Source organism: Silurus meridionalis, chromosome 28 (genome assembly GCF_014805685.1).
Source record: "Silurus meridionalis isolate SWU-2019-XX chromosome 28, ASM1480568v1, whole genome shotgun sequence".
Classification (NCBI taxonomy): domain Eukaryota; kingdom Metazoa; phylum Chordata; class Actinopteri; order Siluriformes; family Siluridae; genus Silurus; species Silurus meridionalis.
In genome coordinates this window covers 13,346,814-13,357,039 of record NC_060911.1, presented here as the reverse complement: position 1 = coordinate 13,357,039, position 10,226 = coordinate 13,346,814, and the positions used below count along the sequence as shown (strand labels likewise).

Here is a 10,226-nt window from a genome sequence, read left to right as displayed (position 1 = left end):
AGGACTTTAAAAGGAATGTCTCGGCCTTGCTGGAGCTTTTGTGGTCCCTCAGTCTGGACTCAGGATCTGCAGGTTAAACATTAATCTGGTGTAGAACAGGGAATGGCAGATCAAAATGGCAAGTCATTCCCATTCGTCTGCCTTCATTTTCTTCTTTTCAATACTCTTTGCTTTTTCCATGGTCTGTAGTTACGGTTGTAAGTAAAGTCAGGTACTGATGTAGGTCGAGGTGAGGAAGCCTGGGGAGCAGTCAGTGTTCCAATTCATCCCAAAGGTGTTTATTAAAGTTGAGATCAAATCTCTATAGAAGGCCACTTAAGATCTTCCTCTCACAGGAGCATTGCCATGCTGGAACAGGTTTGGGTTTCAAGTTCAAGTGAACACAAAATTGTATTATACTGCATCCAAAGACATCCTGTACAATTGTGTGTCTCCAGTTTTGTGGTAAACGTTTGGGGAAGAACCACAAGAAAGGTCAGATGTCTACAAACCTTTGGCAATATAGTGTGTGTGTATATATATATATATATATATATATACAGATAGATAGATAGATAGATAGATAGATAGATAGATAGATAGATAGATAGATAGATAGATAGATAGATAATTCATCTACGTTCATTGTATACACAGATATGCTACATGCAAAAAAAAAAAACAGTGTATTCCTGTAACCCTTTGCTCTAACATTATTATATTTGTGGGTCCAAAAGCACTTCCATTTGCAGTTTCTTCCTCTTATTTTTTTTTTTTGTTTGTTCTGACCTGCACCACATTGTGGCATTTACACCATATTAATAGCCCATCATTCTTATAAATGGCCCAAAGGTCAAAAAAGTTTAACAGCCTTCGCTGGTATTTCCTCCGTCGCAAAGATCATGTCTGCGGCTGTCGTATTACTAGACTCCGCTGTCCATTAACGGAGAAGTGCGGCCGTCGCCGGAGTTTTTCGCGTTAATGGCCGACACGAGTGTGGAAGTGCTGCAAGCGTCACCTTTACTCATGACACGCGTCTTTTCCCGTCACGCCGCATGCCTTCATTATGTTCGATGAACACGTCGACGTCGAGCCGAGCTGAGTCGGGGTTGCAAAGTGTAACGAGTTCAAACAGTTTAGCGGGACAGAGACTTGAAAAAATATAAATAAAAATTCAGAACGTTTAACGCCTGTGGGAAACATTTACTCTTGTTTGCTCCAAGCCAAAAAAAATTCTAACTTTCTCAAATCTCAATTTTTGATACATCAGCCATATAGGAGCATCTAAATTTCCGATCTAACTAGCAGATACACTTTAATGACCACAATCTATTAAATTGATATCCAATGTTTGAATAATAAGTCGCTAGTTCCTTGGTGCATTCGCATCTGAAGTTGTGTGAAGCAGTAATAAAAACATGCACTACTTTTTCTACATATTACACCTGTCTAAAAAGTTGCTATTTTTGGTGCGCTGGCATTGAAATGTGCAATTTGACTAGCCAAAACTCTTTGCATGACCTACTGAGTTGCTAGTTTCATTGTTATTAGCAACAATAATAAGTAATCTAACTTTTTGCCTAATTTATTTTCCTTAGCTATTAAGTGAAGTAGCATGAAAAGGTACAAATCAAACTATAGTTTATTTTATTTGAATTTAGATTTGCTGCATTGTTCGGTTAGCAAGGACAATTAGCCGTCAAACTAGCTGCTGTACTTTTATTTATGAATGCAGCTTAGCAATCAAACTATTCTTTGTGTATGTAGTGGTTATATTTTGCATGTATTAGCATGGAAATAGCTAATTAGCTTGACCACTGAGTTGTTATTTGATTAGCAAGGAAATAAGCATCTAGCTACTACTAGCAACAAAAAAAATAAGTAATTTAACTTGCTGCTTTGCCTTTGTTTTGTTTTGTTTGTTTCTTTAGCTATCCGTTGGTGTATTAGCATAGAAAAGCGCACACAAAACTACTGTCTATCGCAAAACAATTTGACTAGCTGCCATGTTTTGTACTAGTTAGCAGTCTGACTCATTTCTTTTCTTTCATTCATGCACAGATGTGATATTCGTTTATTTATTTATTTGTATTCATGATTTGTTAGCATGTTAGCAATCTGTAAAGGTGCTAAGGACGAAATCATTCTGTCCAGTCCTCCTAAAAGAGCTCAAATTCATGAGCAGCACCATAGTCAATTTTCCAACCAGGATTTATTTTTTATTTTATGGAGTATTTTCTGCTTCCAGGTGTCGACTGCAGTACCACTGATGTGCACACACACACACACACACACACACACACACACACACAAACTCCATCCAGAGAACAACAGCGGCCTTTTCCACCTGAACCTGAACCTCCACTATTTTTAGTTTCCAAGTATCTCCTCACCATTTTCATAAAAGCTTCTATATATATGATCAATCTGAGTTCCGAAGTGGCATGACAGATTTTTTTTTTTTTTTTTGACGAGACCTCTCAGCTAGCGGCCAAATTAACATACCGCTCCTGTTAAATCTATTAACATGCAAATCAATGCGCTGGCTCAATAGCCTGTTGTCATACCTACTCTCAAAGCCCAAATAAGTTCCAGTGGAAAAAAAAAAAAAAAATCACGAGAGCCATACTTGATAAGACATACTCTGTTACTATGGTAACGTCTCTGGCTCATGCTAAGATTGCAGAGGTCTGTATTATTGCCGTGCCTCATACATTCGTGCGACGTATCATTAATGGATTTCATAATGCTTCGCTTGATGTGTGTTTTTGGTTACATCGGCGGAACGACGGTGCCGAGCGAGTCGGATTCCTTCACGGCGAACGAACGAGCGAGCGAGCGATCAGCCCGGGTTTTTGGTCTCCTAGTGTCCATTCGGGTTCAGATTACATAAAACATAAGCGCAAGGTGTTTATTTTCACACTCGCTGTTTTTACTCCTGCATGTATCACTCTACACTACATTATCCCTCCCTGCAGACTTGTTATGATTCGATTGGAAATTAAAGCAGCCATAAGTAACTTTTAGGGGGTAAACGCGATACTAAGTCGCGTTTGTGGGGTCCAGAATGTCAAATTATGCACAATTTAGGTTTTTAAAATGCTATATTTCCTCAATATGGGCAGGTATCCAAAAAGTTTGGATACCTGACCTTACGATTGGTAAGTTTAGTCTCCATTTGCAATTTTAAGAACCTTCACTATTCCGGGAAGATGTTCCACTAGTGATTTGTGAAGATTCATTTAGCCGCAAGTGTTTAATAGGGTTGAAACTCTATACAGTAGCAGTAGATCTTCACAGCTTTAATCCCTTGGAAAGCTTGGGATGGAAGATGGAGCTGTGCACTTTGGGCCATGCTGGAACAGGTTGAGGTTCTTCTAGTTCTTATATATGATTAGTATAAAAACATTCATCATTCTAAGTGGAAAGGTCCTACAGGCTTGTAGTACACTATATTTCCAAAAGTCTGCAGACACCTGGTCATATGGTATCTGCTTTTTGAGCATCGCATTCCACATTTATTCCCAATTTGCCTTCATAATTCCCTCCACTCTTCTGGGAAAATGTTTCACTTCATCCTGGGGTGCCTTTTTCGACATTTGTGCGACATTATCCTCAAGGGTGTTTGTTAAGTCCGTTACTGATGTAGATGAGGTGAGGAGGCGGAGGCCTGTGGTGCAGTCAGTGTTCACTTTCATCCCAAAAGTGTTCAGTAGGGTTGAGATCAGAGCTCGATAGCAGGCCACTCAAAATCTTCCTCTCCAAAGCATGTAAACCAAATCTTCGTTGGGAAGGTTGTTATGCTGGAACAGGTTTGGGTTTTCAAGTTCGAAGCGAACGCAAAATATCATTATACCGCATCCAAAGTGAATTGTGTGCCTCCAGCTTTGTGGTAACAGTTTGGAGAAGAACCACATAAGGCAGGAAAGGTCAGGTGTCGCAATTCTTCTGTCCGTATAATGTGTATGCATCAAATTTTTTTAATGATTGGTTAAAATAAATGATAATATTCACAATAAAATGGCTTTAATGGTTTATCATGTGCCTGATTCTCAGTGTTTAGTCCTACAGGATTGAAGTACTTTCTAATGTTAACCTTTTTAAATCCACAGCTGCAAGGAAACAATTTTGAAGTCAAACAACTTTAGAAATGTGTGTTTTTTCTGAAGAAGAAAAAAGTAAGACTGGGTCAGACCCTTCATCCTTAGTTTTTTGTTCTAATGGCATGGATATAAGGCCAGAGCTTATAGAGCTGTAGCAGGTCATTTAAGATCTTTCCAACCCACGTAAAGCATATCTCCCTGTCTCCTTCACGATTGTGTTCCTTTAACTTTTTGCTAACAGGTCAGGGAAGAACCACATACCATGTACCAATACATTTGTTTCTATAGAAGTTTATTAGCATGAGAAACCGCTAGTTGCTAGTTTGTAAGTCATTAGCACAGAAAAATTCCGGTTAGCATAGAAAATCTGGAATACAATTGATATTTGCGGTCAGCTAGCATTTACTCCTACTGGATCTGACCCCTCATGTCCTCTCATCTCATGGCACGGTCCAACATTCTCGTCCATGATGACCTGATAGCATCACAGACTTGCTACAGGATTCCTTAGCTGAACCTCAGACATTCATGGGGTAACTCTCCTGTTCGACAACATTCCACCACACACCACCATCCTGAACTGCAATCACTGCAAACAACCGACTTCTATAACTATAATGGGCAAAAGTATTGGGACACCTGACTGTTCCAGCCATATGTTGTTCTTCTCCAGAATGTTAGCACAAACTTAAAGGCGAACAATTGTGTAATAAGGAAATGAAACTAGAAAACCGAAACATGTTCCACCATGGGTTGGAGTAGAAGATCTCCTGCTATAAAGCTCTAAATTATTGAACACCTTTGGGATGAATTGGAACTTCACCACAGGCCTCCTCACTTCTTTACCTCACCGATCAGTACCTGACTTTACTACCACCCTTGTGGCTAAATAAATCTCTACAAAATCTAGTGGAACATCTTCCCAGAAGATTGGGGGACAGGAAATGTGGACTAGGATGTTCAAAAATGCACATTTCAATCTCAGGTGTCCTCAAACCTTTGTCCATATGGTGTAGTTTGGTCCATTCTTCATGATCACTCTACAGGTTTTAAAGGTTCTCCAGGCTGCAAGTTCCAACTCTTTTCATAGATCTTGAATGGGATTCAAATGAGTCTTCACAAGGCATAGATCCATGCTTTTGAGACCAAAGCTGAGCCATCTACCATCTACAGCAGAAATTGGTTATAGGATTCATTAAATTATTCTTTTTTTTTTTAATGAATAAATGAATGAATTAATTAATTGCTCTTGTTTTGTTGTTCTGGTGTTTTGAGATTTCAATTACCGTAGACATCCTATCACCTTAAACCAGTCTGTCTGATTCTCCTGAATGGATGTTTTTCACTGGATGAGAGCATCGATGATAAAGTAGAATTCCTGATAAAGTAGAAGGTGAGTGGACAGATAAAGGGATTTAGACATTTAAATTGTGCTGTGAATTGAAAATATGTTTAAAGGGATATCTGGGACAAAATTGAAGCAAAGAAAGTGCAAAAAAAAAATCTTTTAGTCCAGAGAATTTTTATTTATTTATTTGTTTATTTTAAATGTCATTTTATGTTTATGTAAATTAAAACCCCAAAATCCAAAATGAAACAAATATATTGTTATTGTTTAATAGATTTCAATTTCTCAACAATGTTTTAATGTACAGTTAAACAAATAATTAGTAAAAAATCAATAAAATCAACTCTTTAGTATGTACTTGCAAGTCACTTGCATACATTATATGAATATAAACATCTGCTGCCCCCTATCGGTAAAGAATAGTACCGCACATTTGTGAGAACTCACTACATTGTTTTGTTTTGTTTTTTTGGTTTTTTTGCTGCATGAACAATCTGACAATTTTAAAGCAGCACTTTTTATTCATTTCTGAAACAATCCCATGACACCAACACCCCCTGGTCAACACATACACATCTCTATCTCAATCCTGATCTCATTCACAGGCTTTTTTTTTTGTTTTCTTGCTCATCCTCACTGCATTCTTTCAGAGAAATGACGACGTTGTTGAAATGTCACATGTTATGATTGCTAAGCAAAAGGCGACTAATAATATCCAGACCAAGCGTTTGTGAATAAAGAGCAAGTGAAAAACGCAGCACATCTCAAACGAAGCCAATCAAAGCACAAAGGCATTTGAGAGGATAGTAATTACGCTATAGTATGGCTGTCAATTTGGCTACATCTGAATTATAAAGAATGTAGAGGGGCGTGTGTGTGTGTGTGTGTGTGTGTGTGTGTGTGTGTGTGTGTGTGTGTGTGTGTGTAGCTTGTTCTGGACTTCCCAGAGAAGTATGACTAACATTGTGACTAAAGGACTAGCAGTTAAAGAACTCATTACCATAAAAGGAGAAATGGGGTAAATGTAAACTGTAGCTGTAACACTGAAAATGTTTGCCCTTAAATATATATTTAATTCCTCGTTGACCACAGCCAGGATTAATAATGATATTTAAAGAAGAATGTCACGTTTTCAGGTGTCTGGTTTGACACAGGAGTGGCAATATATATGTGATGTGGTATAGAAGGTGTAGATAATGTAGATGGTGTTATATAAATGGTATAATTAGTGTAGATGGTATAAATAATAAATGCTGTAGATGGTGCATAATATGTAGATAAAGTAAATGGTGAAGATTAGGGGTTTTCAATCTTCTCCAAAAGGGGCTTATGGAAAAGATCTGACACGTCTGGTATAGTGTTTAGGTGGTATATGGTATAGATAGTATAGGTAGTGGGGAGGGTGTGGGTGGTGTATGGTGTATATGATATGGTATATGATATGGTATAGATAGTATATGGTAGAGCTTATGCATATGGTGTACATAATTAGATGGTGTACATAGTATATATATTATATAAAGTAGATGTATAGATAGTAAAAGTGGTATATGGTATAGATAGTATAGATGGTCGAGGTGGTATATGGTATAGATAGTATAGATGGTCGAGGTTGTATATGGTATAGATAGTATAGATGGTCGAGGTGGTATATGGTATAGGAAGTATAGAGGATAGAGGTGGTATAGGTGTTATATGGTATATATAGTATAGAAGGTAAGGGTGGTATAGGCGGTATATGGTGTAGATAGTATAGAAAGTATAGAGGCTGGAGGTGGTATAGGCGGTATATAGTATAGATAGTATATGTTATAGATAGTATAGAAGGTATATGTGGTGTAGATAGTATAAAAGGTATAGGTGGTATGGGTGGTATATGGTGTAGATAGTATAGAAAGTATAGAGGCTGGAGGTGGTATAGGCGGTATATAGTATAGATAGTATATGTTATAGATAGTATAGAAGGTATATGTGGTGTAGATAGTATAAAAGGTATAGGTGGTATAGGTGGTATATGGTGTAGATAGTATAGAAAGTATAGAGGCTGGAGGTGGTATAGGCGGTATATAGTAGAGATAGTAGAGGTGGTATATGGTATAGATAGTATTAATGGTCGAGGTGGTATATGGTATAGGAAGTATAGAGGGTAGAGGTGGTATAGTTGTTATATTGTATATATAGTATAGAAGGTAGGGGTGGTATAGGTGGTATAGGTGGTATATGGTATAGGAAGTATAGAGGGTAGAGGTGGTATATGGTATAGATAGTATATTTTATAGATAGTATAGAAGGTATATGTGGTGTAGATAGTATAGAAGGTATAGGTGGTATAGGTGGTATATATCATTGATAGTATAGAGGGTAGAGGTGGTATAGATAGTATATGGTATAGATAGTATAGAAGGTATATGTGGTGTAGATAGTATAGAAGGTATAGGTGGTATAGGTGGTATATATCATTGATAGTATAGAGGGTAGAGATGGTATAGGTGGTAAATAATGTAGATAGTATAGAAGGTATAGGTGGTATAGATAGTATAGAAGGTATATGTGGTGTAGATAGTATATGGTGTAGATAGTATAGAAGGTATAGGTGGTATAGGTGGTATATATCATTGATAGTATAGAGGGTAGAGGTGGTATATAATATAGATAGTATAGAAGGTATAGGTGGTATAGATAGTATATGGTATAGATAGTATAGAAGGTATAGGTGGTATAGGTGGTATATATCATTGATAGTATAGAGGGTAGAGGTGGTATAGGTGGTATATAATTGTAGATAGTATAGAAGGTATAGGTGGTATAGATAGTATATGGTATAGATAGTATAGAAGGTAGAGGTGGTATATGGTGTAGAATAGTATAGATGGTATAGATAGTATAGATGGTAGAGGTATTATATGGTATAGATAGTTCAGTATAATAAATGATGTAGGTGTAGGAGGTAGAGATGGTATATAGTATAGAATGTAGAGATAGTGTGGAGAGAATGGATGGTATAAGCTATAGATAGTATGGATGGTATATGGAATAGATGTTGTAGAGTGTATAGAGTAGATGGTGTAGGAGTGGTGTAGGCATACCAGGTGAAGCTGGTACATGATATAGATGGTGTAGTAGATGATATATAATATAGATGGTGTAGATTATATTGATGATATATGGTATAACGGTATTGATGGTATATTTTATAAAAGGTATAGATGGTGTAGATAGTATGTGGTATATGCGGTATCGGTGGTATAGCTGGTATACAAGGTGAAGATGATATAGATGGTATATTGTATCAGTGGTGTAGGTTGAATAAAAGATATATGATGATTATTTGTGCTATTTGATTTGATTTTACTTAATGGAATACATCATTATCACATTTAAAATAGAAACTTGTATTACTAATGGTGTTTTCATACAAATGCATATTATTATTATTATTATTATTATTATTATTATTATTATTATTATTATTATTATTTTCCAATTAATTTTAATCCCTAATTTACCCCAAAGAAATTCTGAAGAATGCCTAATGTGCATGTTTACTAAATCCTTACCACAAGGTGGTGCTGTTATTCTTTTTTTTTTTTTTATTATTATATTGATTTTTATATTTAGTGACTCTCAGGTGTTGCTCTTGATTGGTTGGAATGAAAACCAGCACCCACACCAGCCCTTTATGGAAAAGACTGGACACACTGGTATAGTTGGTATGTAGTACAGATGGTATGTGGTATGAATTGTGTGTATGCAGTGGATGATGTAGATTGTGCAGATGGTGTTGATATATTTGTATTATTAAACACCTGCATCGTTGACCTTGGACTAAAAATTAAGCATATGCACAATTAAAATGATGCACAAAAAGAGGGGAAAAAGTAGATTCCAGGTCAGTCTGCAGGAGATATAATGCGTATTATTATTATTAAAGATGTGTCATCAATATGTAGGATTCCACCTGTAAATACTTCTGAGTTTTGCAAAAGTAAAATAAATGCATAATATACAAATAAACTTAAATAATATTCACCACTCAGTGACATATTGTATATGCTCATCTAACACTGGGATTGCTAATAGATTTTAAATACCACTAAATGTAATTTTATAAATAATTTCTTAATATTTATACATTTGGGACTACTACATACCATATATTCATAATAATAATAATAATAATAATAATAATAACACATTAATACATTTTAAAAGCAATGCATGTTCAGGGCCAGAAAAAAAGCATAACATATTATTATTATTATTATTAGTAGTAGTAGTAGTAGTAGTATTATTATTTATTAAAGTCTCTCCATTAAGATCCATTTTAACACTATTCGTTTTTATTTTTTATTTAATTTTTTTTTTTTTAATCTACTTTATATTAATAAATACATTGATTGATCGATTGAATGATTGGTTGATTGATTGATTGATTCATTGAAGCAAATACAGGTCATCCGTACGTGCGAATCGATTCCCCCCTAGTCATTTTAAAGAGTCGTTTAAAACGAACCGATTCCTTACTGATTCCAGGCTGCGCGTTCCGCAATCTCAGGGGTTTTCGCAAGGAATTTCCGGGTTCTCTCTCCTTTTTTTTTTTTCTTCGTTAGTCGTGTTGCGCTCATCAAGTCGAGTCGAATAATCGGGTTATATGCCATACGTGAATCCGTACCTAGGGGCCGGTACTGTTTCGTTTGGGCTGCCGGGTTGCCAGATTGACGACCTCCGATTCAGTCATCCAAGTCTAATCGAAGCAGAATAATCACTGTGAATGAAACCGAAACGGAGAGAGAAAG

General features: G+C 36.3%; 1 long non-coding RNA gene across 1 annotated transcript; it reads right to left on the bottom strand.

Annotated features, from left to right (window-relative positions):
- Window positions 1-5,086: 5,086 nt before the first annotated feature.
- On the bottom strand, window positions 5,087-10,067 carry LOC124381548. Its single transcript, XR_006924867.1, has 3 exons — window positions 9,955-10,067; window positions 5,369-5,460; window positions 5,087-5,249 (listed from the first exon to the last, which is right to left on the bottom strand). It is a non-coding gene; the product is annotated as an uncharacterized LOC124381548 (long non-coding RNA).
- Window positions 10,068-10,226: the final 159 nt, after the last annotated feature.